Here is a 26,095-nt window from a genome sequence, read left to right as displayed (position 1 = left end):
TCGCTCCCGCCCGCCCTCCCCGGCCGTCTGCGGAGCGCGGGGGGCTGCGGGGCTGCGGGGCTGCGAGGCCGCGGGGCCGCGGGGCCGCCGGACCGCTCGGCAGGTCGGGCCCCGGGGGCGGGGCGGGCGCGCGGGGAAGGTGCCTCGGGAACACGCGCGGGGCGGGGCCTGGCGCTGCCAATGAGGCCCGGGGGCGGGCCCGGGGGCGGGCGGGCGGGGCGGGGCGCCGGGAGCCGAGAGGCGGCGGCGCACCGAGGCCGGGCGCTGGCGGGAGCCGCGCCGCGGGGCTGGAAACTTTCCCGGCAGGTAACTCCCGCCGCCCTGGCGCCGCCGCCGGCTTCGCTGGGTCCGGGCGGGGCCCGCTGCAGCCGCGCCCCGGGGCGAGGGGTCCGCGCGGGAGGAGGGGGCGACGCGGCCGGCGGCGAGGCAAGTGCGAAAGTTTCTGGAGCCCGCCCGGCCGCCCTCCTCCGCGCCGGCGCTCCCGGGAGCCGTCGGGGACGGGCTTGGGCACGTCGGGCGCCCGGGCTCGGCCCCGCGGGTGGAGGGGCCCCGGGAGGCGGGCGGGGGCGCGTGGCCCGCGGGGTGGGGGCGCCGGGGCTTCCGGGGCTCCGCGATGTCGGGGAGGGGCGCGGGAGGGGCGAGGCTCGCCGGGGGGCCGCGGCTCCCGGGTCCCCGCACAGGGCGCAGGGGCCCTCGGGGCGCTCGGGGGCCGCTCGCGCGTCCGGGGAGGCTTGGGGCGGGGGCGCGGGGCGCGCGGCTGGGGCCCGCCGGGCGCGGCCGCCTTCCGGACGCCCGGCCGCGGAGGAAGCCCCAGGCATTGTGTGGCTCCGGGTCGCAGCCGCCGCGAACTTCCTCGGCTCGGCGCGGCGGCGGGAGGGCGCGCGGCGGGGGCGGCGGCGGGGGCGGCCCGGGTGGGCGCCGCGGGGCCTCGGGGCGCGTCGGAAGCGCGGTCCCGCGGGGCTCAGCCGGGGAGCGAGGGCGCCGCCCTCCTCCTGAACTTGACCCCAGAGCAGCGCCGTCGGCGGGTCCCCAGGTCGGGGCGGGTCGGACCCAGCCGCGGGCCTCGACCTCGACCTCGACCTCGGCCTCGACCTCGGGCCTGGGGCTGCGAGTGCGCTCGAGTGAGGAGGCGGAGGGGCTGAGAGCGCAGGAGCAACCCGGGAGCTGGGCTCAGAGTTGGTGGGATTTTTTTTCTTTTCTTTTTTGAGAGTTGGCATTCCTCTGTAGTGGAAATGAGGGGAGTCTGCATCTCTCCAGCCCCCCCCCCCCCGTCACGGTTATTCCCGCCAGGCTGGCACTCCTGGGGGGGGGGGGGAGCTCTCCGGCCCTCCGAGGCGGTTCAGATCTGCTACCGCGAAGAGTGCTGGATTTTAACAGCTGCTTCTTGGATGCTGAAACCGGGGAGTGTATGAGCGACGGAGAGACGGTGGATGCGGAGCCCGCCTGGGTGTTCCGCTCGCTCGTCTAATGTACTTAGAGGTTCACGGGGGACCTTCCCGAGAGGATGCCGGTTTCTGCGGTTTGTCAGCCACGGCGCAGGGCGGGTGTCAGGACTCCCGGTGCACGGATCCTGGTGGAATTGAGATGAAAAGTGTGCAGGAGTAAAGGAAATGCGGTATCTGACATCCTTCAGGACTTCCTCCTGGCGCTGCTCCTCTTACCTGCCAAGTGAACTTGGTCCAGGCTTCCGGACTGTTGTGATCTGACAATAAGGGATGGGAAATCGTGTCATCCATTTTAGTGGAGGCAGGAAAGTCCAGAAATAAATGTAAGGTTACTTTTTCATGACCCTGTCTCTTTAGCTGTGATGCCACAAACTTTTAACTTTTGCTGGGACTTGGAAGCAGTGTTTTTCTGCTTTCCTGGTTTAACCACCAGAATGTCCAAATTATCATAATTTATGTCCATCGTGGAACTAAAGCATAACTGATTCATAGTCAGCCCTTTTCTGCTTCCCATAAGAGCCTGTAGAAAAAAGAACATTTTGTCTTTTTCACCACACACCATTTATTTGGTGCCATACTGGGTTTTTGATGCTGGATGATTGAGGGCACAATTTTGAAGACAATGAAATTGTCTTGATTAAATTGTCCGTTTTTAGGCAACATTCCCCCTCAGAGTTGCTGATTAATTCTTTATCAAACCAGTATCCCTGGGCTGATATAACTATAATCCACGTTATAATGACGCCTGCCAGCACAGCTGGAGGTTAATGTTATGTCAATGTTTCCTTTAGACATTTCCAACCGGATCCTGAAGGTTTTGCCTAGGTTGGATTGAGGGTAGGCTGTGAACCTCACGGTCAGAGAAGTGGCTTTATTTTAATTTTTCTGATGAAAAGTTTAGTTTAGTTACAGGAGTAAAATTTACAAATTCAAAATGAAGCAGAGGATGTGTGTGTGTGTGTTGGTGGAGAGGGATTTTAGTCTCTAGGATAACTTTGTCTTTTATTTTATTTTATTTTTTAAATATTTTATTTCCTTATTCATGAGAGACGCAGAGAGAGAGAGAGGCAGAGACACAGGCAGAGGGAGAAGCAGGCTCTATGCAGGGAGCCTGATGTGGGACTCGATCCTGGGACTCCAGGATCAGGCCCTGGGCCGAAGGCAGGCTCTAAACTGCTGAGCCACCCAGGGATCCCTGACTGTCTTTTAAATGTGTATTTCAGTGGTGGAAAATTAGAACCTCCCCCCAACCAGTTTACAAAGTGTTTTGTATACAAGGCTCTAACACCTTTCTGTTTTTTTCATCATCATCATCTCTAAAATGGGATTATCTTTCAACACTAAACTTCTCTAAGACTTGGAGAAATGTGCTTAAGCACAGGTTGCAGAATGCCTACTATTAGCACAGTGCTTTGGGGTTTACAAAGGGCTTTACCTATGTATTTTAACCCTTAATTCTCAGGTTAGTAAACTGAGGCTGAGCCATTTAGATCAGTTTGCTGGGTTTCATCTATAAGTGGTGGAGTTGGACTTGTACCTGGATCTGCTCATTCTCCTTATCCCCTCTCCCTTTATTTATGGAGTCACCTGAGGATTGGCTAAGACTTGACAAACAGACTAATGCTAATATGTGGCAGTTTCTTATAGTATTTCATTTATGGGTTCTTCTGGTTTCAGAACCCCAGGGTTAACATCTATGCTTTGATGTCAGAGATTAAAAACAGATCAGTAACAATGGTAATAAAATTTTCTTCCCGAGAGAGCTTCAGAAATTCACATACCTCAAACTAATCATTTGTTTATTTTCAACTTCTTTTTTATTAAGTAGGCTTCAGGGTCTAGTGTGATTTATAATCCAGACTAGTAACCCAGACAGCATTCTTAAGGAAATCACTTCTCAGATCCATATGTCTTTTTTAAAAATAAGAAATGAAGATATCATTTGCCTTTCATCGTGGTACCTCTTAGCGGAATTACAAAGCTTGGACAAACGTCCCTTTTTTGGTGTCATCATTCTTGGGCTCTTTCTGCTGATGTTTGGAGAAGTCTAATTCCGCAGCACTTTCTGTGCTACATAAATTCTTCCCTCATGCTGTTGGTTTAACGGTAAAGACGTAAGTAGTAGGCTGCAGGTGACCCATTTTCACTGTGACTCTAAATGTTTGTACTGTGTCCTGCTTGCCTATTTAAGAGCACTGAGCGCAACTTGACACTCATCTGGAAGCTGGTATGGATTTTCTTTAAAAGGTTCTAAAATAAAATTATGTGCTAAGCTATAGGCTCTTTTATGTCTGAGCAGCCTGTCCATCTTTAGCTTTTTAAACTTATTCTCAGAAGACTGTCTCTTTAGAATATTAAGCAGTCGGGTTTAAACCTCAAAAGAGAGTATGTACCCATAAGTACCGATTGACTGTAAAGGCTCACTCACACGCGTGTGAGTGGAGAGAGCATGATGAAGCAGTATTTGCTTGTGAAGTTGGGAGACTATCAACATACCAGAAGGGAACAAGAGCAGCAAAACAGAAGAAGAGCTTCTGGTTTTTTATTATCGGGAGACTGGATTTTATTTTATTTTATTTTTTTAAAGATTTTTAATTTATTTATTCATCAGAGAGAGAGAGAGAGAGGCAGAGAGAGAAGCAGGCTCCATGCAGGGAGCCTGACATGGGTGGGACTCGATCCTGGGTCTCCAGGATCACGCCCTTGGCTGGAGGTGGTGCTAAACCGCTGAGCCACCCGGGCTGCCCGGGAGTCTGGATTTGAAATAATAGAGGAAGACTTTTGATAAAGAAGGCTCTCGGGAAAAATTATCTTGTGGAGAGTGAGTGAAAGGACTTCTGGTTTGTTTGGCTGTGGTATTGATGGCACTTGCCCCTCTACAGTAGATATTGTCTTTAAGGGTTCTTGCAGGTATGTATGATCAAGAAGAATATTCTGGGAGGAAGAGTCCCATGGACAAGAATGTCAAGGACAAGAAAATTAATGCAGAGGGATGGCACAGTCCCTGGATTTTAGCACAGGTTTTTGCTACTACCATGAAGGAATTTGTTAGTAAAACTCTTCCAGCCACAGTTGTATGTAGATGTGAACCTAGTACGTTCAGTCAGATAGCCCAGAGCCACAGTGACTCACCACCTTCCCTGCTCCACCCAGCACACCTAGGGTTACTTGCCTATCATGACAGTGGCTTATTACCTCTGTGAGTCCGGGTCGTGGGTGGGGCTGTCTCTAACACCTGGTTATGCTTTTTTTCATGCATATATACTCGTGCAAAAACAGGATCCTTTATACATGTGCTTTTGAAGAAATGTGAGAAAGTTTTGACATATATTTGCACAGTTTAGAATATAGTATATACTTATATAATGTGCTTTTTTCCCCTCTTGTCATATCAGTATATTCTTCTTTGGTACTGTTTTAGTGACTCTTTGGTAAATCCATTACATACATTACCATAATTTATTTAACCAGTCTATTTGGACATTTAGGTGTGTTGAGAAGAAAGATCTCTTAGGCTATGAGAACCCTTTGAATGAGGGCCCAGCACACTGCCCCACACAGGGGCACCTGGCTGCTGGTAGCTTCAAAACCTCACATCATCAAGAAACTGATTCTTTGCTCTTAGTTCCAATTTGGGAAAATCCTGGAGAGAACCCAGATTGGCCTAATGCCAGCCAAAGGAGAGTTAAGGTTGGCAGTCTCCATTAGACCCACAAGATGGGACTGTGGGGAGACAAAGTGTCCCACAAAGAAGGGGGTTATTGTTAATGGAAGAGGGAGGAAGCTGTCTAAACAAAAAGAGCTAGCTGTTTCATGCAGGATATGTTTCCAAAAGTGGTATTGCTGGTCATAACAACATACCAATGTACCAGAGGGTAAGAACATTTTTAATGCTCCTGTGATGTATACCCCACACTCTTGAGACTTTTCCACATTCTTTGGGGATTTGAATTGCTGCATATACAGGCACTTGTATAATGGGTATTGAATTACTGCAGAAAAGTCGAAAATTGGTCATTATTTTCACGTATCCCGTTATACTCCCCTCTCTTTGCCCCATGCTTTATTCTAAATTACTTGGGGTCAGTAACCTCAATTATTTATGTTTATTGAGTGCTTGCTTACCCTGAACTAGATGTTTAAATAAAACAACAACAACAAAAAACCCAACAACCATGGAAATGAAACAGTATAGTTTTTTCTTCACTGTTGTCCTGTGTACATGGAGTGTTATACCAGGGATGGTTTGGTTGCCCAAACCACAGCATTCCCTATCCTGGTCTCCTTTGCTTCTTGTGTTTTAAACCAACTACTGTGTTTAGTTGATTGCAATTCAGAAATTGGAGCTGGGCTCAGCTGGCTGGTTTTTCTGCTGGGATCTAGGCTTACTCACACTCTGTTGGTTACATGATTCTGTAGGAGGGCCAGTGCTGTAATAATTTCCACATGACTTGGTATCATGATCTTGCTTTTGATTGGTTCTCTATTGGCCGGGCATTCAAGGTAAGTTGGGTGTGTCCTCTGCCCTAGGGGATGAATCTTGATCAAGTTCAGTCAACTTTAGTAATACCATACCTCTTGCTAGTGACTGGTTAATGAATATTTATGTGATACCTATGGAGTACCGCTGTACTGGGAACTGAAAGTTGTCAGCAAAATAGAACAGGTTAATACTCAGAGGATCACAGAGTACAAAGATGGATGTGCCTATGAACATGGTGGCATTTTCCAGCTGCTCAATTAACTAACCCTGAAACCACTGTGACTCAGAACTTGTGTGACAAATTTTTTTTATTATTGTTTGAGGCAGTTATCTCCAAATGGAGTGCACTAAACCATCTAGTCTGAAAAGGAAGGAAATATTAGAACCTTATCTAGGAAAAAAAAAAAGCTTTATTTTTATTTATTTATTTTTTGCTTTCCTATTATTTAATAGATGGTTAATACTGGTTGGTATATCTGAAAAGTCTCCTGTTACTTAGGCTATATGAGAGATGATTTTATAACCTGGTGGAAGTTCCAGTGGTACTCTCATTCTTATTCTTGCCTTTGGTGAACTCTGTGTAGAAGGATTTATGAATTATGTTATCTATTTTTGAGTAAACAGACTCCCACAAAATGGGCAAGTGGCTCTCTTGCAAAGAAAGTTTAAGGATAATGATATAAGTTTATAGGATAAGAAAGTGTCTTATTATAGAGATGAGGAAATGACTTTTATTTTTTTAGATATTTTAAAAAGATTTTAGAGAGACAGCATGAGCTGAGGGGAGGGGCAGAGCGGGGGAGGGAGAGAATCTCCAGCAGACTCCCCCACAAAGCATATCCTGGGGCTCCATCTCAGGACCCTGAGATCATGACCTGAGCTGAAACCAAGGGTTGGAAGCTTAACTGACTGAGTCACCCAGGTGCCCTGAGGAAATGACTTTTAACTCAGATTAGTAAATTGGCACGAAAATTGTGTATGGATTTGTATTAATAAAAATAAAGGTAAGAATAATGTTTGAATCATTCTCATCCATTGAAAAGCTTTTAATGGATGTTTTATAATGTACATACATTAGTATACACATGTAATTCATAACTCTAGTGTTTTAATTATATATAAATTATATGCAATTTGTAACATATTGGGGATACGTGTTTAATTTTTTTACTTTTAGGGCTCCATGACCAAAAAGTTGAGACCATATTTTCCTGTCACTTGGTAGTTATGTAGTTTTTGTTACTTGTAGCTGAAAGCACAACTGATTTGGGGACAGGTAAGAGCCATGGCTGTTCTCCTTGTATTCATAGCCTTCAAGATTCTCCATGGTCTGGTTCATGACTTTCTTTTCCAGACGCATGTCTTTGCAAATGCCACTCAGCTCATCCCCGTTCCATAACTGTCCCATACTTTGTATCAGTTTGCCTCAGGGGAGGCTGTTTTCCCCATCCCCCACTACATTTTCTTTTCTTTTTTAAGATTTTATTTATCCATTCATGACAGACAGAGAGAGAGAGAGAGAGAGAGAGAGAGGCAGAGACACAGGCAGAGGGAGAAGCAGGCTCCATGCAGGAAGCCCGATGTGGGACTCGATCCTGGGTCTCCAGGATCAGACCCTGGCCTGAAGGCGGCGCTAAACCGCTGGGCCACCGGGGCTGCCCCTTTTTCAAGATTTTATTTATTTAGTTGAGAGCGCACACACATGAGTGGGGGAGGGTGGGGGGAGGGGAGAGGCAGAGGGAGGAGCAGACTCCCCTCTGAGCAGGGAGGGGAAGGGCTCGATCCCAGAATCCCAAGATCATGACCCAAGTGGAAGGCAGAGGCTTAACTGACTGAGCCACGCAGGTGACCCCCCCACTACATTTTCATTGTCCTTCAAGGCCTAGCTCAAATTTTGCTTTGTCATTAACATTTTTTTCATCTTCCCCTTCTGCATTTACATGATTCTTTCTGTTTAATCCCCCAGCACATTACTTGTACAATTATAATTTTTTTTTCCTTATTGCCTTTTATTATTAAGTTGTTGGCCTGCTTACTTTGCCTCCGGGTTATAGGCTTTTAAGTAGGCTCCATGCCCAGCATGGAGCTTGAACTCACTACCCTGAGATCAAGAGTTGCATTGCATACTCTACCAAATGAGCCAGCCAGGCACCCTGGGCTTGATGCCTGGGCTTCTTGATGGTTGGGGTCCTGTCTTGCCTTAGTTTTTTAAATTGCTTGTTTCCCTTTCCTGGAAGAAAAAGGAGTCAGGCAGAGAACCCACAGCTGTTAAATTCAGCTCTGTGCCAGTAGGGGTGGGGGGCGGTAGGAGGTTCTCTCTCCTCCAGCCCTCAATAACCTTAGGAGGTAGAGTGCTGCAGGTTCGTATAAGGAATCTGAGACCAAGGAATGCACATGGCCAAGACAGGAGGATCCAGGATCCAAACCCAGGGCATTTTTATTCCAAAGTTTTTTTGTCTGCCCTCACATGTGTTGCCCACAGTTAGACATTGTTCTCCTTCCATGTGGGTACAGTGTCATGGGTACAAACAGGAAGCTCTGAAGACTGATGCTGCAGAAACATCATCAGACAATCCTAGGCAGGTGCAGTCAGTTGAGAGGAGAGTCTCCTCCCCTGTGGAGTACAGACAAGGCCTGGTGGTTGGGTTGTATGAAGCTCTAAATGCCCGTGGACAGTTAGCTGTTGGCAAGTAGCTCCAAGCCCTTCATGGGGGAACTCCTGTGGTAAGGGTCTGGCCTGAGTGTCCCCACTGGGAGACAGGAGGTGATGGACGCTTCATGGCTCAGCTGAATCAAATTACATATGCCGTTATTCTCTCCATGGGAAGGATAATTGAGGGTTGACAAGTTGTTGGCTTTCAAGTTGAGTCATGTTAGATATATGCTATCATGATGGAAAACAGACATCTCTCTAGGGTTTTGAGGGTCAAATGACAGAATGTCTATGAAAGGGTTTTGAATGTTGTAAATTGCCTCCTAGATGCAAGGGAGACATCAAATTTTATTGTTTCCTTATAGCAGTGACTTCTAGCTCAGATTTCTTTGTTAGCCATTTATGTCTTTTAAGTGTATTCCCAAAGTTTTTAAGTACTGAGGCTTTTAAATGGAATAGGACACATTTTTCACTCAAATGAACTGCAGATATTAGTTGAAAGCTTGCTTTTATACTTTTAGCCATGGAGTAGATAGAATTTGTGATATGGTCAGTCTGTCTTGGAATCCAATTGTTCAAGTACCCAAAAGACCCATTTGTAAGAACAGGACCACTTCTGGTGCATAAAGATGAGTTCTCCAAAGGACTTGGAGGTAAATTGTTAGAAGTCCTTAAGTACTACCTTGAAAGACTGTCAGAGAGTTTTGATTTCAGGTTTTGTTTTGTGTTTTGTTACCATGAAGCCAGTAACTTAACTTTGAGAAGTCATTGGAGAGCGTTTGAGGAGCCTTTGAACTATCTCGGGGAAGTTTTGAAAGTGTAAATGTGTCGTGGTTTGACAACTTATGAATTTGAGATTTATTTCATTGCGGATTTCAAAGGAAGTAGATTTGAATAGCAAAATTTAACTCCACGGAGGGAACTTTTGCAGTGGCAATTTTGTTTTATACAAAGATTTGATTTAGAAATTAAAACATGTTAGAGTCAACATATACTTATGATAGATGCAAAGACAGAAAAAGTGACAGGCTTCTAAGTTGCAAATAGATGCAGTTGTGAATTTTTTATTATTCAGAGTTCTTGGAGCATATGTGGGACTTAAGAGAGCCTTACTTGAGAGTGATTTAGCTAGGTAAAGCAGCAGTTCCCAAAGGGGGTTCCATGGAAACTGATTCTCATGAAATTAGTAGATGTTATGCAGTGAAAAAAGCTCTGTGTTCAAATAAGTGGTAAGATCTGGGCTTACCAAAGCACAGTAGGTAGTTTTTTTTTTTTAACTGTAGGACTTCTGAGTACCATTATTTCTAATCTTCATTGTGAATTCCCTTGGAGGGAAACAAAGTTTTAAGCATTTTCCAAATAAATTGAATTGTGGAAACTTTTTTTTTGCAAAGCATCTTTGCCCGGGAACAGTGTTGGGTTGTTGTTTAATTTGCTGACATATTTTCTTTTTTTTAAAGATTTAAAAAGACTTTTAAGTATTCTCTACACCCAATGTGGGGCTTGAACCTACAACCCTGAGATCAAGAGTCCCAGTGCTCCATTGACTGAGCCAGCCAGGTGCCCCTAATTTGCTGAAATATTTTAAAGCAAAGCCCAGACATCCTGACAAACTTTATTATTTTTTTTTTAATTTTTTAAATTTATTTATGATAGTCACAGAGAGAGAGAGAGAGGCAGAGACACAGGCAGAGGGAGAAGCAGGCTCCATGCACCGGGAGCCCGATGTGGGATTCAATCCCGGGTCTCCAGGATCACGCCCTGGGCCAAAGGCAGGCGCCAAACCACTGCGCCACCCAGGGATCCCCATCCTGACAAACTTTAGTATGCATTTCTAACTAAGGACTTAAACCCCACCACCTCATTGTCACTTTTCACAAAATTAACAGTGATTTCTTAATGTCATCTAATTGTCCCCCAGATGGCAATTGTCACCATTTTTGTTTTCTTGGATCTGGGATTCAGTCAAGGTTTACATATTAGCACTGAATTTTTGCTGATTTTGTCTCTTTAGTCTTTTTAAATGTAGAAAAATGCTATCTCACCACTCCTTCCTCCTACCTTCTGACTTGTAGAAGAGACCTTGTAGGATATTCCATATCTATAGTTTCCTTGTTTCCTAAAGTTGTTACCTTTACAAGGTAAAATTGTTTACCTTGTCCTTTGTGCACTGTATTTCCTAGAAATTAGAGGTTAGATCTCAAGGCCTGGTTTAAATTCAGGTTAAATATTTTGGGCAAGAATAGGTTGTGGACTATGCTTTTCTTCTGTGATTTGGGAACAGGCATTTTAATTTAGCAATTCATATTTATATAAGTGTATATATAATATATGTAGACACATACGTAATAATATATCTAATACATATAGGTATCACATACTACATTAATACACGTAATACACACATGTATTACACATACTATGCATCTGTCATATATGTATAATTAGTATGTAATCTACATATACATTTGTATATATGTAATATATAACATACTCATGCGATATGTATTTCATATATGTGTGTGTATATATATATATGTAATGCCTTCAAGTTCATTTGGAAATTAATTTTATTAGTATAGCAAAGGGGTACAAATTTAATTTTATTCCAGTTGTGGTTGGAAACATTGTGTTATTCTGAATAGTTGGCCTGGTTAAATGGTTATAAGTTTTCAGTATATCTTAAGATTATAAACCATGTTTTGGTAAAGTGACTTGAGCATTAAACATTTTTGGTGGTTGAATTTTATTCAGAATGACAGTATCTGAGTTGTAAGTGTAAAACATATTCTATGAAGATTTATTTTGAGCACATTAATTTAGCAATATGCATTTTACCTCTGTTGGATAAATTTTAACAGAATATTTTTCTGATAAATGCTTATGCTAATTTGAAGTACAGCTATAAATCTAAGTACACTCTCAGGGTCATAATTTTATATGTACATTATCTTGGAAACTCAGACATGTAAATAAAAGTTCCTATTGTAGCTGACTTTGTTAACTTAATTTGATATTTAAGTTTTTTTTCCCTTGATAGTCTTCCAAGTACTTCTATGTCTGGGAAAAATTAAACTCAAAGAAATTTTGTGTGTCTTAATGAAAAATAGCATGGTATATATAAAGTAGCTTTGTGTGATGAATGGTAGCTATCATAGATAGTTCCCAGCACATTCTTGTATTTAATCCCTTAGCGGTTGGGAATATTGTTCTATGTATTAAAATTCACTTGTGAATAATAAGGCACTTTGGACAGTAAGCAGTTTGGAACTATAGTAGCACACTAAAAATACACAGTACTTTTTTTTTTCTTCTCCTCTTTTAAAAATACAAATATATAGGTTTTAGTGAATAAAAGCATGATCTTTGAAGCCAGATGAACTCTGGTTTAGCGTGTGACTCTGGGCAGTTTACTTGACCTCTGTCTTTTTAACCCATAAAATGGGTTAGTAATCCTGTTTCATAGGCTTTGTGCCAAGACTGAAGGTGAGAACCCATGTAAAATGCTTAGCACTACTTGTGATGAGCACCAAGTGATGTATGGAAGTGCTGAATCACTGTGTTGTACACCTGAAACTAATATAATATATTCTGTTAACTGGAATTAAAAACTTAAAAATAAACCAAACCAAACAAATATGTTGCATAGTACTTGGCTCATAAGTGCCACAATGTCCTCTCCTTTCTTCCTTCTCTTCTTAACCATATTTTAAGCTCACCTTTCTGGATCAGTAATTGAATGGAAGTTTTTGTTTGTTTTTATTTTATTATTTTTTAAAGGTTTTATTTATTTATTCATGAGAGACACACGAGAGAGAGAGAGAGAGAGAGAGAGAGAGAGAGGCAGAGACACAGGAAGAGGGAGAAGCAGGGTCCCCTAGAGGAACCCGATGCAAGACTTGATCCCGGATCCCAGGATCACACCCTGGGCCCCAAGGCTCAATAAATAAATTGTGCTCAATGGTTGAGCCACCCAGGTGTTCCTTGTTTTTATTTTTAAATTTTTATCTATTTTTTTTGTTCTGAGTGTTTTTTTTTTTAATTTTTTTAATTTTTTATTTATTTATGATAGTCATACAGAGAGAAAGAGAGAGAGCCAGAGACACAGGCAGAGGGAGAAGCAGGCTCCATGCACCGGGAGCCCGACGTGGGATTCGATCCCGGTCTCCAGGATCACGCCCTGGGCCAAAGGCAGGCGCCAAACCGCTGCGCCACCCAGGGATCCCATCTGAGTGTTTTTAAAATTGCTAATTTTAAGCTACCGATAAGACCTTGATTTCAAGATAATCTGTATAGTTATTTGGTTGCTTACATTAAAACAATTAGATGTTTATATGAAATATTTTGAACAAACAAGTGGGACATTTTTAGGTAGTAATTTATAAAGGAGTAGGAACCAGAGAAAAAAGGATATTTTATTATTGGCACGAGGATATTGCTAACAAACTGTCTGGTTTTAATGAAAATCAGTATTTTAAAAATCCATTTATTTACTAAGGACTGTGAGAACATGAGAAGCTCTGCAAACTTCAGAGTTTCACTTGAGTGTGGTTTAGAATAATACACTTTATTTTGCTTAGATGAAGTAAGCCTGTAGCACCATATTCAAGTAGTATGTCTATGTTTATGAACAGGCCTATTGCCAACCAGGAGAGCAGCCTTCCTGCAGAGGACAGGGCTCAGTGCTTCCCTGAAGGGCCTCTGAAGGGCCTCAGAGCTTCACAGTGGGGAGGAGGGAAGATTCTCCTTCCTCGCTTATTCCCTGTTAAAGACTCATGTAAAGGGAGAGTTAATAAATCCGAAGTTTCGAATGGGAGAAGTTTTGGAGGCCATTTAAATGGACATTTATGGGCCTTGACTCCTTGGCATTTTGGGTAAACCAGTTAAATGTTCTCTTCCAACCAGCTGTTTCTGAGTCTTGGGACATGTGGCTTTGTTAATGGCTTATACAAGAACAGGTCCCAGGAAGACAAGGACTCACACTACTCTCTGCCCAGGCAGACCTGTTCTCTGAGAATGAACCTGACTCCCTAAGGGTACTCAAGTCCAGCACACTTGAGCTTGTTACACTTTTTTCACTACCATTAAGTAAGAGTTTTGTTTATCCCTTCCTTTCGAAAAAATTTTTTTTTTCTTTTAAGCAGAAGAGGGACTCCTTAAGTTGTCTAGCTCCACATCCCGAAAGTCAAGCCAGGAAGAATCAGAGAGCGTGATTTCCCTCACCCATCATAGAAAAAGGGAGGAGATGTCATTTCCAGAGGGATAGTGATTGAGTTCTAAGCAGACAGAATTTATAAAGACATCTCACCTTCATGGGCCTTTTTTGCTTTATTAAGAGCAATCTTAGCTCAAGGAATACAATATCCTTACAAGTTTTAGAAGTAAAAAGTTACCATGAAGGTGTTAACTGTTTGACAAATTAGAAACTGTTTTCATTTGGTGGAAGCCTTGTAGTCATTCTTCCAACAAATACCTTGAGGGCTGTCATTATGCCCGTCTGAGGCGAGTCCCAGCTCTGTGCCTCAAGCTGAGGAGACAAGTGCATGTGCATGCACAGTTAGAAGGCAAGTGTGCAGCAGGAGAGTCGAGGAGGGAGGGCAGGGGGAGAAGGAGCAGAGGAAGAAGAGTAGGCAGGGGAGGAGGAGGAGTTGGTGGCTGGGGAAGACTTCAGGGAGGAGGTGAAAGTTGTACTTTGCCGGTGGGGAAGAGGGTGAGGGGCTTTCTGTGAAGAGAGCAGGACCAGCAGAGGCAGGAAGGTGTGAAAATACAAGTCATGTTTGGGGTACGGTTACTAGAACAGATGGCACTTGGCATTTGGGTACAGTGGCAAGGAGGGAGAGGAGCCAGATTGCAAAAGGCCTTGCATGCTAGGCTAAGAAGTATGGACTTGATCCTGTAAAGCAAGTGATAGCTGTCAAAAGGTTTGAGAGCAGGGAGATGATGTAATCAGAGCTGTGTGTCGGAGGAAAGCTCAGGCGACGGTGGTGTGGAGGAGAGACTGGCGCAGGGACAGATGGGCGGCAGGGCTCTCTGAGGCTTTGAAGTAGGTCAGGTGAGAGATGATGTTCGTGGGAGGAAGAGAACCGTTGTCAGTTCAATACCTTTTATTGTGCATTTAGGGTGCAATAGTTCAGGTCCTCACTGCAGAGCACTTTTTATAGAGTGCTGTGATCCTCACCTTCATTTTGCAGAAAAGGAGAGGGGCTCAGCCAAGATTTGCACTCAGGTCGACAGTCCTGTGCCACCATGCTTTTACAACAGAGGGAATGAGAACACACAGACGAGAGTGAGCATGGGAGATGATTTTTGCAGCAGCGTGGAAGCGTCTTCCAGGACAAACCAGGACTGCTTAGCAGCTGGCTCAAGGTAGAGGGCAAGGCTGTTTCCAGGTGGGCAGCAAGGTACCCACAATGCCCATAGCAGAGGCATCTCTCAGGAGGGGAGGAGCAGGGTTGGGGGCCCCTTGGGGATACCCATTTGGAAATCCCCAATAGCCAGTTGGAACTTTGGTTCTTGAAGCACTTCCTAGCCTCCGTGTAGGAGCTCCTTGAAGTCCTTTTGGTAGGATTGGACTAGAACTTCTGTAGGAGGAGATGGGTAATGAGCCCTTCATCCCACAGCCCCCAGGCCTAAACGGTGTTGTATGGCATTTAACTCCGAAGGATTCTTTCCACGGCCTTGCTTGCTAGTGTTTCCACTGGTCTGCAGTGAGGGTTGGCGGTCTGCATTTCTGTAAAGATCCTGGGATCCCAGATTGAGCCAGGCAGGTCGCAACAGGATCGTACTGTTGAGAATGTTTGGCTCTGTGTGGCCTAGGCTGTCTTTTTAACTTCACTTCTTTGAGGGGGGCTTTCAATAGCTCCTTAAACAGTATGATGTTGAGCTCTGGTAAGAACCGACACCTTGGAAAATTATTTTTTAGGAATGTACATACATTCATATTTAATTTTGCCAAGGCTGTTTTGAGTTATTTGGATTAAATACTCAAAAGTAGGAAGTTCCCCCTCCCCCATTAGGTTTGTTTTCCTTCCCCCTCCCCCATTAGGTTTGTTTTGCCTTTTAAGTGGACTTTTGGCAGGAAATTCTAGGACAATTAGATTATGAGTATTTTCCTTGCTTATGAAAAAGAGGTTGGAAAAGGGAACCTGGCAGGTGGAGAGTGAGGAGGAATAAAGCTTTGGTATTACTCATGACTCCAGACTAGCCCCTTCTCCCCTTTCCTCTCTGTCTGTTTTGTGTCTTTTTTCTTTCTATTGGCTTATAATTAATATGTAATATTAGTTTCAAGTGTACAACATAATGATTCAGTATTTGTATATATGGTGAAATCATTACCATAATAAGTCTAGTTAGTTAACATCCGTCACACAGTTACAGTATTTTTCCTTGTGATGAGAACTTTTAAGATCAATTCTCTTAGCAACTTTCAAGTATGCAATACGGTATTGTTAACTATAGTCACCATTGGTGCTGTACATTACATCCCTGGGATTTACTTATTTTATAACTGGAAGTTTCTGCCCTTTGGCCACCTTCATCCATTTTGTGTCCCTGTTTTTGGTGAGTGAAGGCTTTGAAGCCAGACCAGCTAGGTTCAGGCCCCAGCTCAGTATGGCCTAAGTGTGACTTAGTCTCAGGGCCACTGGAATGTTACCCGCTTTCCCCGAGGTTGTTTTCTGAGACTTTGGAATGGGAGTACTTCTGAAGGTTGGGGAATTGAGTGATGTACAGTCAAAACACCTAGACCTAATCCCAGCTCTACTCCCTTAATCTGGAGAGGGAGTGTGAGACCTGGGAATGGGCTTCATTCAACACACCTCCAGTGCCTGCTTCTTTCATTCGGCAGTGTATCCAGGGCTGACTGTGTCGTGCATTTCCTTTTAACCATTTCCTACCATAGTCTACCTTTCCTAAAGAGTTAGACATTCTTGTTTGGTTGTAGCTGATAATAGGAGAGAAATTATTTTTTTGTTTTGTTTTCAGCCTGTGTGTCTTTTGTGTTGGTGTCTGGTTACCATTGGGATAATTTTTGCTGCTTTGTCACTCCTAGTGAGTGAGGCCTGGGTTCATTAACTGCTGCTGAATGGGTCATTCTTTTCTTGTGTGGGAGAGAGGAGTGGCTTCCTCATGTGTTACCACCTTTGCTAAATGTCATTTTGACTTCCTATATTAGTTATAGGACTTTCCCCACTGCCCTTTCTTATCCCTGTCCTGGTGGAGAAGATAGGAGAGGGGCTGCTTGTCCTCTGATCGATTTGTTCAGTCACTGAATAGGCTCTGTGCTAAGCGGTTATTCTTAGATGGTCTGATTTCATACCCTTAAAGGCCTTAGGGGCAGGCATTCTTTGCTCAGCTTGCAGATGAGGGTTTAGAGCCGGCCGTGGGTCTTCTAGCAGGTTCACAGGACGCTGGTGCTGCTCCTGCAGTGCTGGCCTGTGTCCTGCCCCTCACCCGCTTGTGGGCCTTTCCAGGGCGACTCTGTGCAGAATTGGTCAGCTTTTAAATCTTTTATGGGTGCAGACCCAAAGGTCAGCTGTAGCTGGTGGTATGGGACTGTGGATGCTGTGGAGCTGGGGGTGGGGAGAGAAACTGCTCACCGGGAGAGCTAGCTGTGGGATTAAGCAGGGATGTTGGGCTGCGCGGCTGCTTAAGTCGGCTTGTCCTCTTTATTTTGAATGGCTCCCGAAAGACGCTGCCCGAGTGTGAAAGGTGCACATTGTGGATGCTGTGGACAAGATTCGCTTGTTCATAACCTCCTTTTTGTTTTCTGCCATTTTAGTGCTGCATTCTAGATTGCTTTTGGCTGACTTTTTTGGGGGACTGTAGTGCCCATGGATTACCCACAACAGTTATGGGGTTGTCCTGCCCTCCAGGATTGCATATTTGAGCTTCTCAACCAAACTTTCAGCATCAGAATGTGTGACCAAAAGCAGAATGGAAAGATCAGTGGTTCTGGAATAAAGTAGACTTGGTTTCAAGTTTTAGCTCTCCCTTTATGCCTTTGGACAGATTTCTTAACTTCTGGGCCTTAGTTTCCTCATCTGTAAACTGGGTATCACTGTGTTCAGTGAGAAGTGATGTTTGTAGGGCTTGGCACCCAAGAGGTGTTCAAGAACTTCCCTTTTCATTCTAGCTTAATTCAGTGGTATTAAATATATTTAGTGTGCCAGATATTGTACTAAACTCTGGCAGGTGCAAAGATTAGTACAGTGTTTTCTTTCCTGGAGAAATTTAAACTCTAGTAGCTATGGCTGACTTGTACAAATTCATCCTGAATTTGTTCAGGTTCCCCTGCCCGGCGGGTTGGGGAATCTTTTCTTCCTGGAGGGAGGTTATACCTAAGCCCTCTCTTGAAGGACTGAGTAAGAATTAACCAAGCAAAGGAAGGTAGGATGGGTTGCAGCTAGAACAACAGCATGAGCAATGCATGGAGTATTTAGGAGAACTATATGCCACCTGGGTTTGGCTAGGAGCAGGAGGTACTGGGAGTGCAGCCCAGAGAGCCTGTGTCTGTGAAGGTGCTGGTGGGCCTCATGTACCTTGCTGAAAAACTTAGAATATATAAAATTTGCTAGCATGGAAAATCAAAATGTAAGGAAGAAGTGTTACGTAAATAGTGTTTGATAGCATTGTCAGGCATTTTTATAGCAGATAGTCTGAATTAAATAGATTATGGTACATCCATGTAAGAGAGTGATCTGTAGGTGTTAAAAGAATGAGGTCAGTTTATATGTGCTCTTAAGGAAAAACTTCCAAGAATATTATTAAATGAAAAAGATATATATGTATGTGTATACACACACACACACATGCATAGAGTATCTTTGTAAGTACATATCAGTATATGTAAGCAATGATTGCCTCTGAGAGGCATGCCAGGATCTGGGATAGAGTACGGTCTTATATTTTACTGCAGACCCTTCTGTACAGTTTGGCCATTTTTTCACATGCACGCATTTCTTTAAAAAAGGCAAATGTTGTAAAGCAGTGACTAACGTTGTACATTATCAGGTGAGGTGGAAACCAAGCAGCAGTGTAAAAATAACTTGGGCTACTGCACGGTAATGCTATTATGCAGAATGCTAGATTATTTCATGCTCTGACAATAATACCATTCATGGGGTGTTTTAGAGTTTCCCACTTCCACATACATCATTTCAGTCAGAATTAACCACATTTATCTGTGCTTTCATAGCAATTAAAATGGTTTAAGAACTATAAGTGTTAAATGATGCTCTGTAAAGTTTGGAAAAGGAGAGAAAATAACATTTTTTTTTTTTTGTTTCATGCAACATCCATGATTTTATTCCCTTCCATTCTTTGAATATGCCTTTGTGAAAAATACAGCCCAAACGTACATTCACTCAGTGGGCTTTTCTGTTTATATGATTTCATGTGGTTTCCCGGGTGTCGCGTAATTGTTCTGCTTATCTTTTGGAATAGCTGCTATGTTTTGGCGGATGCTGTTCCTTTCCCTGTGGCCCCTGTCACAGGTGTGCTGGTTTTCTGGGCTGATGTTTGTCCCTTCCTAGACCCTCAGAGCTACGATGGCCCCTTTGTCACCAAACTGCAGGCACAGGGAAGGGGCTCAGCAAGTAGATTTGAAGGCATGGATGTTCCTTTTGGGCGTTACAGCAGCATCTTCAGGTAGACACGGTGGGTATGTGCAGTTTTCAGCCAAAGGGAGAGATTCGGGGCGGGCCGTCTTCTCAGGCCCCCGTGGCAGCAGCCTGTAGTGGCCGAACTCAACCTTGAATTCACTGCTCCCGAGCCCAGCCATCTCTCCACTGTTCTTGAAATCAGAATTTTCAGTAGGTTTTTCTGGGAAAGAGATGGCTGGATTCCATCTAGAATGAAGAGGATTTTGACCTTTTTGAAAAATTTAATTGCTCTAGTGTGTGTTCCGGCAGTGGGCGAACTGGGTTCGAACTCCAGCAGCCTTTTCTGACAAGTCGTACGACCTTGGGCAAGTTAGTCAACATCTCTGTTCCCCAGTTTACCATCGGTTACGTAGATATAAAGTATATGTGGGTGCCTAGCTCTACAGGGCTCTCGGAGTACATATAACGCTTTTAGGATGGCTCCTGGCTTGGTCAGGGCTTATTTGATGCTAATATAACTTTTTTCCCTCATGGTTTGGTGAAAAAGAATAATACCAGTGTTGGTATGGGTGATGGGGAAATGCATAGTCTCATACAGTATTGGGAGAATAAATGGGGACAACTCTTCTGGAGGGCAACCTTTCAGTGTGTTAATTTAAAACATGCCAGCTCTTTGAACGAGAAATTCTAGCTCGAGAAATTTATGCTATGAAAATAACCGTGTAAATACATAAAGTTATGTTACATGGATATCCACTGCAGTATTGGTTACTAGCAAGAAAGTTGGGTAACCAAATATTTGCCTCAAAAGGAGCTTGGTGATAAACTTGGTCACGCATACAGTGGAATAATAAGCAACTTTTGTATAGGGCGACAGGGAACTGAGTTGGGTCACGTGAGATGATGTCTTCGCTCTATAGTTAAGTTGAAAAACAGGCTACAGAGTAGTATGAGTGCCATAATCACCTTAATGCTTTTTTTCTTCAAAGTATGCATTATGTAACTGTTGGACACATTTGAGGGTCTATGCACAGGTTGTAGCCCCCTTGAAATGGGTTGTGTATGTAGAAAAAAGTCTGGAGGATCTTTGGGTGGTAGGATTGAACAGTTTTCCCTACTTAAAAAAATTATTCTATACTATTTTTTCCTAATACAGGAACCATTTACATGTTTCAACCCTTTACATGTATTCTGTATGTTTATTTTCATTTCTTATTATGTTTTTTGAGAGGGAGTGAGAGAGCACATGAGTGGGAGTGGGAGTGGGGAGGGGCAGAGGGAGAAGGAGAGAGAGAGTCTGAAGCCAACTGCATGCTCAGTATGGAGCCCATTGTGGGGCTTGATCTCACGACCAAATGATGGAATGATGACCTGAGTCAAAATCAAGAGTTGGATGCTTAACCGACTGAGACACACCCAGGTTCTCCAAATTAAACTTGTGAAATTTTTAAAAAGTTACTAAAGTTCTCCTTTGATTTGTGTAGGGAGAAGACATTGTCTTTTGTCCTGTTTACAACCTAACAAATAGCATTTGATGTCCCCTGTGTTAATGAATGTGCTAAGGTTTGGCAGTGATGTTCCAAATATCTGCAAGTGTGTGTTTGACATTATCACTCTTAATCATTTAAAGGGTGCTGAAGAAATTAAATAATTTGAATATGAAAAACTTTTCAGGTGGTTTGGACAAAGTAATTCTAGTGTTCTTGACATACTTAGTTTAAACTTTCAAGGGGAATTTCTGCTTCAGGACAATAGAGATTAAACTATCAATGGGTCCCAACCTTTTTAAATTCACGGTTTATAGATCACAGAGTGGATTCACTCTAGAGGCAGGATCTCTTTTTGTGGGGAGGGGAGCGTAGAAGGGGAGGGGAATGAATAGAGAGGAATAGGGTAATCTATTTTAGAATACAGACTACATTAGTTCTCAGTGAGAATGAAAAAAAATGAGTCTTAATGTTTATATTTCAGTTCAAGATCTTCATATTGAAAAATGTTGAGTTTTTAATGTTTTAGATTTGCAATCATTTAAAAAAACAACTTGTAACCAAGTTGACTTGCTAATTCATATCTGGTCAACTTTAATGTATTGGGTTTTGAGATTATACTTTAGATTTTAAATAGAATCCTTGGCATTATGTATGAATTACCTCATAAAAGAACTATTATTTTGAGAAAAAAAAGGATCCTATGCTTTTTTTTTTTTTTTTTTTTTTTTTTTTAAAGGAGTGATACTAAAGGTGTGTTTAAGTCTGCTTTGAGATTGTTGGGACAAATGACACCAGTCTAAGTAGAAAGACGACAGGCTTAGAGCTGGACAGAGCTGAGTGTGAATTGAGGTTCTGCCGTTTTCACACTGAGAGACCATTTCCAAGACCAATCCATGCCTTGCTGGTTGTGAGGACAGAGACAATGCAGGAAACATCTGATCTTTGTCTCAGTTAAATGTTCAGCACATACGAGTTCCTGCTGCGTTCTTACCGTTGGGATGAAGATTCTCTGTGTTTACACCTGTGTGACATGGGCCTGGAACTGGCCAGCTAGCTGGTGGGCACAGTGTTGTGCACTGAGAAGTTAGGATAAGCTGGAATTCCATCATTATTGCCATTGACCTTTTCAAGGTGATGGATGGTTACCGGTGTTTGTGTTACTTTCTCTTAAAAAGCAAGATTTCAGAGGTGCCTGGGTGGCTCATTTGGTTGAGTGTTTGCTCAGGTCATGGTCCTGGGGTCCTGGAATCGAGCCCCTGCATTGGGCTTCCTGCTCTACAGGGAGTCTACTTCTCCCTCTGCCAACCCCCCTTGGGCTCTCTTTCTCTTTTTTTCTCTCTCTCTTTTTAAAGATTTTATTTATTTATTCATGAGAGACAGCGAGAGCACAGACACAGGCAGAGGGAGAAGCAGGCTCCATGCAGGAAGCCTGATGTGGGATTCGATCCCCAGATCTGCGATCATGCCCTGAGCCAAAGGCAGATGCTCAACCCCTGAGCCACCCAGGTGTCCCTCTCTTTCTCTCTCAAATAAATAAAATCTTTTTTTTTTTTTTTTTTTTTTAAGAGAGATTTGTAGGGATGGAGTGCAAATTCCAATGTAAAAATGTTAATCTTTGAAAATCCAGAACTAGGCTCCTGTTATCAGCCACTTGAATGTTATCAAATCAGCTGCAGGCTAACCAGATCCTATTGGGTAATCTTCCCCACCCACCTACAAGCACTGGGCCAGAGGGCAGATAGCCGGAGGGTTGGACACTTGACACTGAAGCTCCCAAAATGGCCGTCATTGTGTAGGATCTTCTTTGGGTTTTTATAGAATGGGATAATGAGAGAACTTCCAGGTAGATAGGTGGTCTTATTAACACACCTGTCTGTGTTCACACTGCCTCCCCCTTCTTCTCCCCACTTAAATCTTTCCTATCCTTTAAGGCACTGTCCTGGCCCCACATTTCTCAGGATGCTTCCCAGACATTGCTCACTTCTAGTCTGTACCTCTGTCTGTAGTAAACATATTAGCATAGGCACCACTGTTCTCATCTTTGATTATGGCTGACCCTGGGGGCACCCGCCAGCTGTGCCTTTTGCTTGCTTTTCTTTACATTTCCTACCTGGATGCAATGTGGACCTTTGGGACACAGCTACTGATTTTGTTTCTTCCTCTTTGTCTGGTCCAACACCTTGTGTCTTAGAAGAATCCTCTTTAAAGTTTCCCACACCACAAACAGTCTTCTCTTATTTACTTTTAACTAAAAAAAAGGGGGGGGGACTTAAAAAACAATTTTTTGGGTGTGTGTTCCTTCCTTCAGTGGCATACATACACATGATATGTTAAATAACGTGTACTTTTTATTGTTTGCTGTTTTACATACACATGATATATAATGTCTCGTTAATATGTATTTTACAAATGATTTGTAATGATTGTGTATTAGTCATTTTCTAGCCTATAGGTATAACATAATTTTTAAAACTACTTATCACTGAATTTTAAATAACACTGCAGTGAACATTCTCCTTTCACAGTTTTAAAATTTTAATTAATAAGTTTATTTCTCGGGAGGGGAGGGGCAGAGGGAGGGAGAGAGAGAATCTTCAGCAGGCTTTCTGCCCAGTTGGCACCTGATGTAGGGTTCAGTCTCACAACCCTGAGATTATGACCTGAGCCAAAATCAAGAGTTGGGCACCTGACTAAGCCACCTAGATGTTCCTTTTTTTAAAATTAATTTTCTTGTAAATAGGCTCCATGCCCAGTGTGGGGCTTGAACTCATATAACTGTGAGATCAGGAGTCACATTCTCTACCAGCTGAACAAGCCAGGCACCCCTCTCCTTCCATAGTTTTATTGAAAGACCTCCAATAGCTTCGTTGTGTTAAAATCAATTTCATACAGTCAGATATTTAAATAGACTATATGAAATAGATACTAAAGAACTTATGGAAGTAACCTAAGTGTCCATAAAGAAAAATACACAAACACACACACATACACACACTGGAATAATATTAAGCCCCCAGAAGGAGGAAATTGTGTCCTATGTGACAACATGTAAGAAATTAGAAGGCATCATGCTAAGTGAAATAAGCCAGACAGAAGAAGACATAACACGGGGTATCATTTATATGTGAAATCATTTCTTAAGAAAAAAAGAAAAGTCATATAAACAAAGTAGAAAAGTAGTTAATGGGAGATGGGGGAAATAGAGTTTGGCAAAATAGTATGAACTTTAAGTTAAGAGTAAAGTCTGAGGATCTGGTGTACAACATGGTGACTATAGCTGATGACACTGTATTACATGTAATTGAAATAAATTTGCTAAGAAAGTAAATCTTAAAGTTCTCAACAAAAAAAAAGATAAATATGTGGGATGATGGATACATTCATTCACTCGAGGGTAATCCTTTCATAATGTGTGTATATCAAAACATCACGTTGTGTACAATAAATATCTTACAGGTTTATTTGTCAGTTAGACATCAGTACAGCTGGAAAAGAAAATTTAATGTAAGAACTATGTACTAATTAAAAACAAAAAACTGAAGAAGGGTGTGTGGGTGGGGGCAGGTATGTCCTAGGATGAATGCAGATTTTGATGAAAGAATCTACCCATATTACAGTGGTAGGACAAAACCTCACTGAAAGGAATGAGGGACAAAAAGCATGAGCCTGACAACTTTGGAAAATGGTGTTTTGAGTAGATGCTGCATTGTAGTAGGTAGGGTTGTTTCTTACTGAGTGCAGGTTAACAGTACTGAAACTGCTTTATATGTATGCAAGGGTTGAACCAATGAATAAATGGATGGTGGATGCTGGGAGCCAGATTTCTTACTGTTGGAGAGAGAAGTTATCCACCAGCAAGGGCACAAGGCTACAGTGAACCATGTGGTACTGGATTAGAGTTGGAGACACCTGTATGAACTTAGGTTTAGCTGAATGTAGACACAGAAATCATTAGAGATGTGTGTGCATGTGCAGATTATTAGACATACGATCTGACCACAGAGAGGGCTTGGAAGCAGCGACACCCTAGTTGCAGCAACATACCCAAATTTTGTTTTTAAAATACCATTCTTTAATAAAAATAACCTGGGGTCCTTGGAAAAATGGGTAATTGTAGGCCTAGAGAGTCTTAGAAAATTATAAATACTCAGAAAACAAAGGGTGAGGTATATTTAAAGGACATACAAGTCAAACTCAGCTACTAATAGCCAAAGCTGGAATAATTTGAGCAACAGAGTTGTGTGGTACTGCGTTATAACCCAAAGTATAAAATAAATATATATGGTTTCAGGGAAAAGAGACATCCTCCTCCTAGAAGAGTTCCAAGTAGTTTATGTAGACACTTATCCCTTTAGGAGCTGGGGCTTAATTTCCTTCATTCCCATGAGTGTGGGCTGACTTTGGTGACTCACTTCCAGAGGATACAGTGCAGAAAGGTGAAAGGTAAATTTACAGTGAAGAAAACTGACAAACACTAGCTGAACTGAATAATCAAGGTTGACTTCACCAGTGGTCATGCTCTTAGCATGTGCCTATATTATGTGATGAGAAGGGCACTTTACCTCTCTGGTTTCCCTTCCTAACCACAGTCTACCTGTGACAAAAACATCAGGAAATCTCAGCTGAGGGATTTAGTCCACAGTATTTGATCAGTATTCCTCAAAACTGTCAAAGCCTTGAAAAACAAGGAAAGACTGAGAAACTGTGACAGAACAGAGAGGAGTTAAGTAGATATGATGAGTAATTACAAAGTAGGATCCTGGAGTAGAAAAAGACAATTAGTGGAAAAACTAGAAAAATCCAAATGAGGTCTGGAATTTGATTAATTTTTTCAAAAGACACTAACATTTTTTCCCCCAACATTTAATTATGAAAATATTCAAATGTAAAGAAAAGGTGAAAGAAATATACAGTGAACATACCCACCACCTAGATTCAACAATTAAGATTTTGTGGTCTTTGCTTTATTGTATGCCTACGCATCAATCCACCTTATTTTTTTTAATCCTTAAAAAATTTTTTAAAATTTGAATTCAATTACTTAACATAAAATGTATTATGGTTTCAGAGGTAGAGGTCAGTGATTCATGAGTCTTATATAACACCCAGTGCTCATCACATCCCATGCCCTCCTTAATGTCCATCACCCAGTCACCCCATCCTCTCACCCCCCCCCAGCACCCCTCGGTTTGTTTCCTATGATTAAGAGTCCTGTGTTTTATCTTCCTTTCTGGTTTCATCTTGTTTTCTTTTTTCCTCCCTTCCCCTGTGATCCTCTTTTGTTTCTTAAATTCCATATATGAGTGAGGTCATATGATAGTTGTTTTTCTCTGATTGACTTATTTCACTTCGCATAATATGCTCTAGTCTATCCACATTGCAACTGGAAATGCATCTTATTTTTAAAAGCATTTCAAAGTAAG

General features: G+C 42.8%; 1 protein-coding gene across 1 annotated transcript in view; it reads left to right on the top strand.

Annotated features, from left to right (window-relative positions):
* The first annotated feature begins 213 nt into the window (after positions 1-213).
* The window catches only part of TANC1 (tetratricopeptide repeat, ankyrin repeat and coiled-coil containing 1), a 223,452-nt gene continuing 197,570 nt past the window's right edge, over positions 214-26,095 (top strand). Inside the window, exon 1 of the mRNA XM_072811229.1 lies at positions 214-306. The gene's annotated coding sequence lies outside the window, so the exon portion shown is untranslated. The remainder of the gene's footprint in view (positions 307-26,095) is intronic.

This window comes from Canis lupus, chromosome 34 (genome assembly GCF_048164855.1).
Source record: "Canis lupus baileyi chromosome 34, mCanLup2.hap1, whole genome shotgun sequence".
Lineage (NCBI taxonomy): Eukaryota > Metazoa > Chordata > Mammalia > Carnivora > Canidae > Canis > Canis lupus.
The sequence above is the reverse complement of the archived record's forward strand: the minus strand, read 5'-3'. Positions and strand labels throughout refer to the sequence as shown.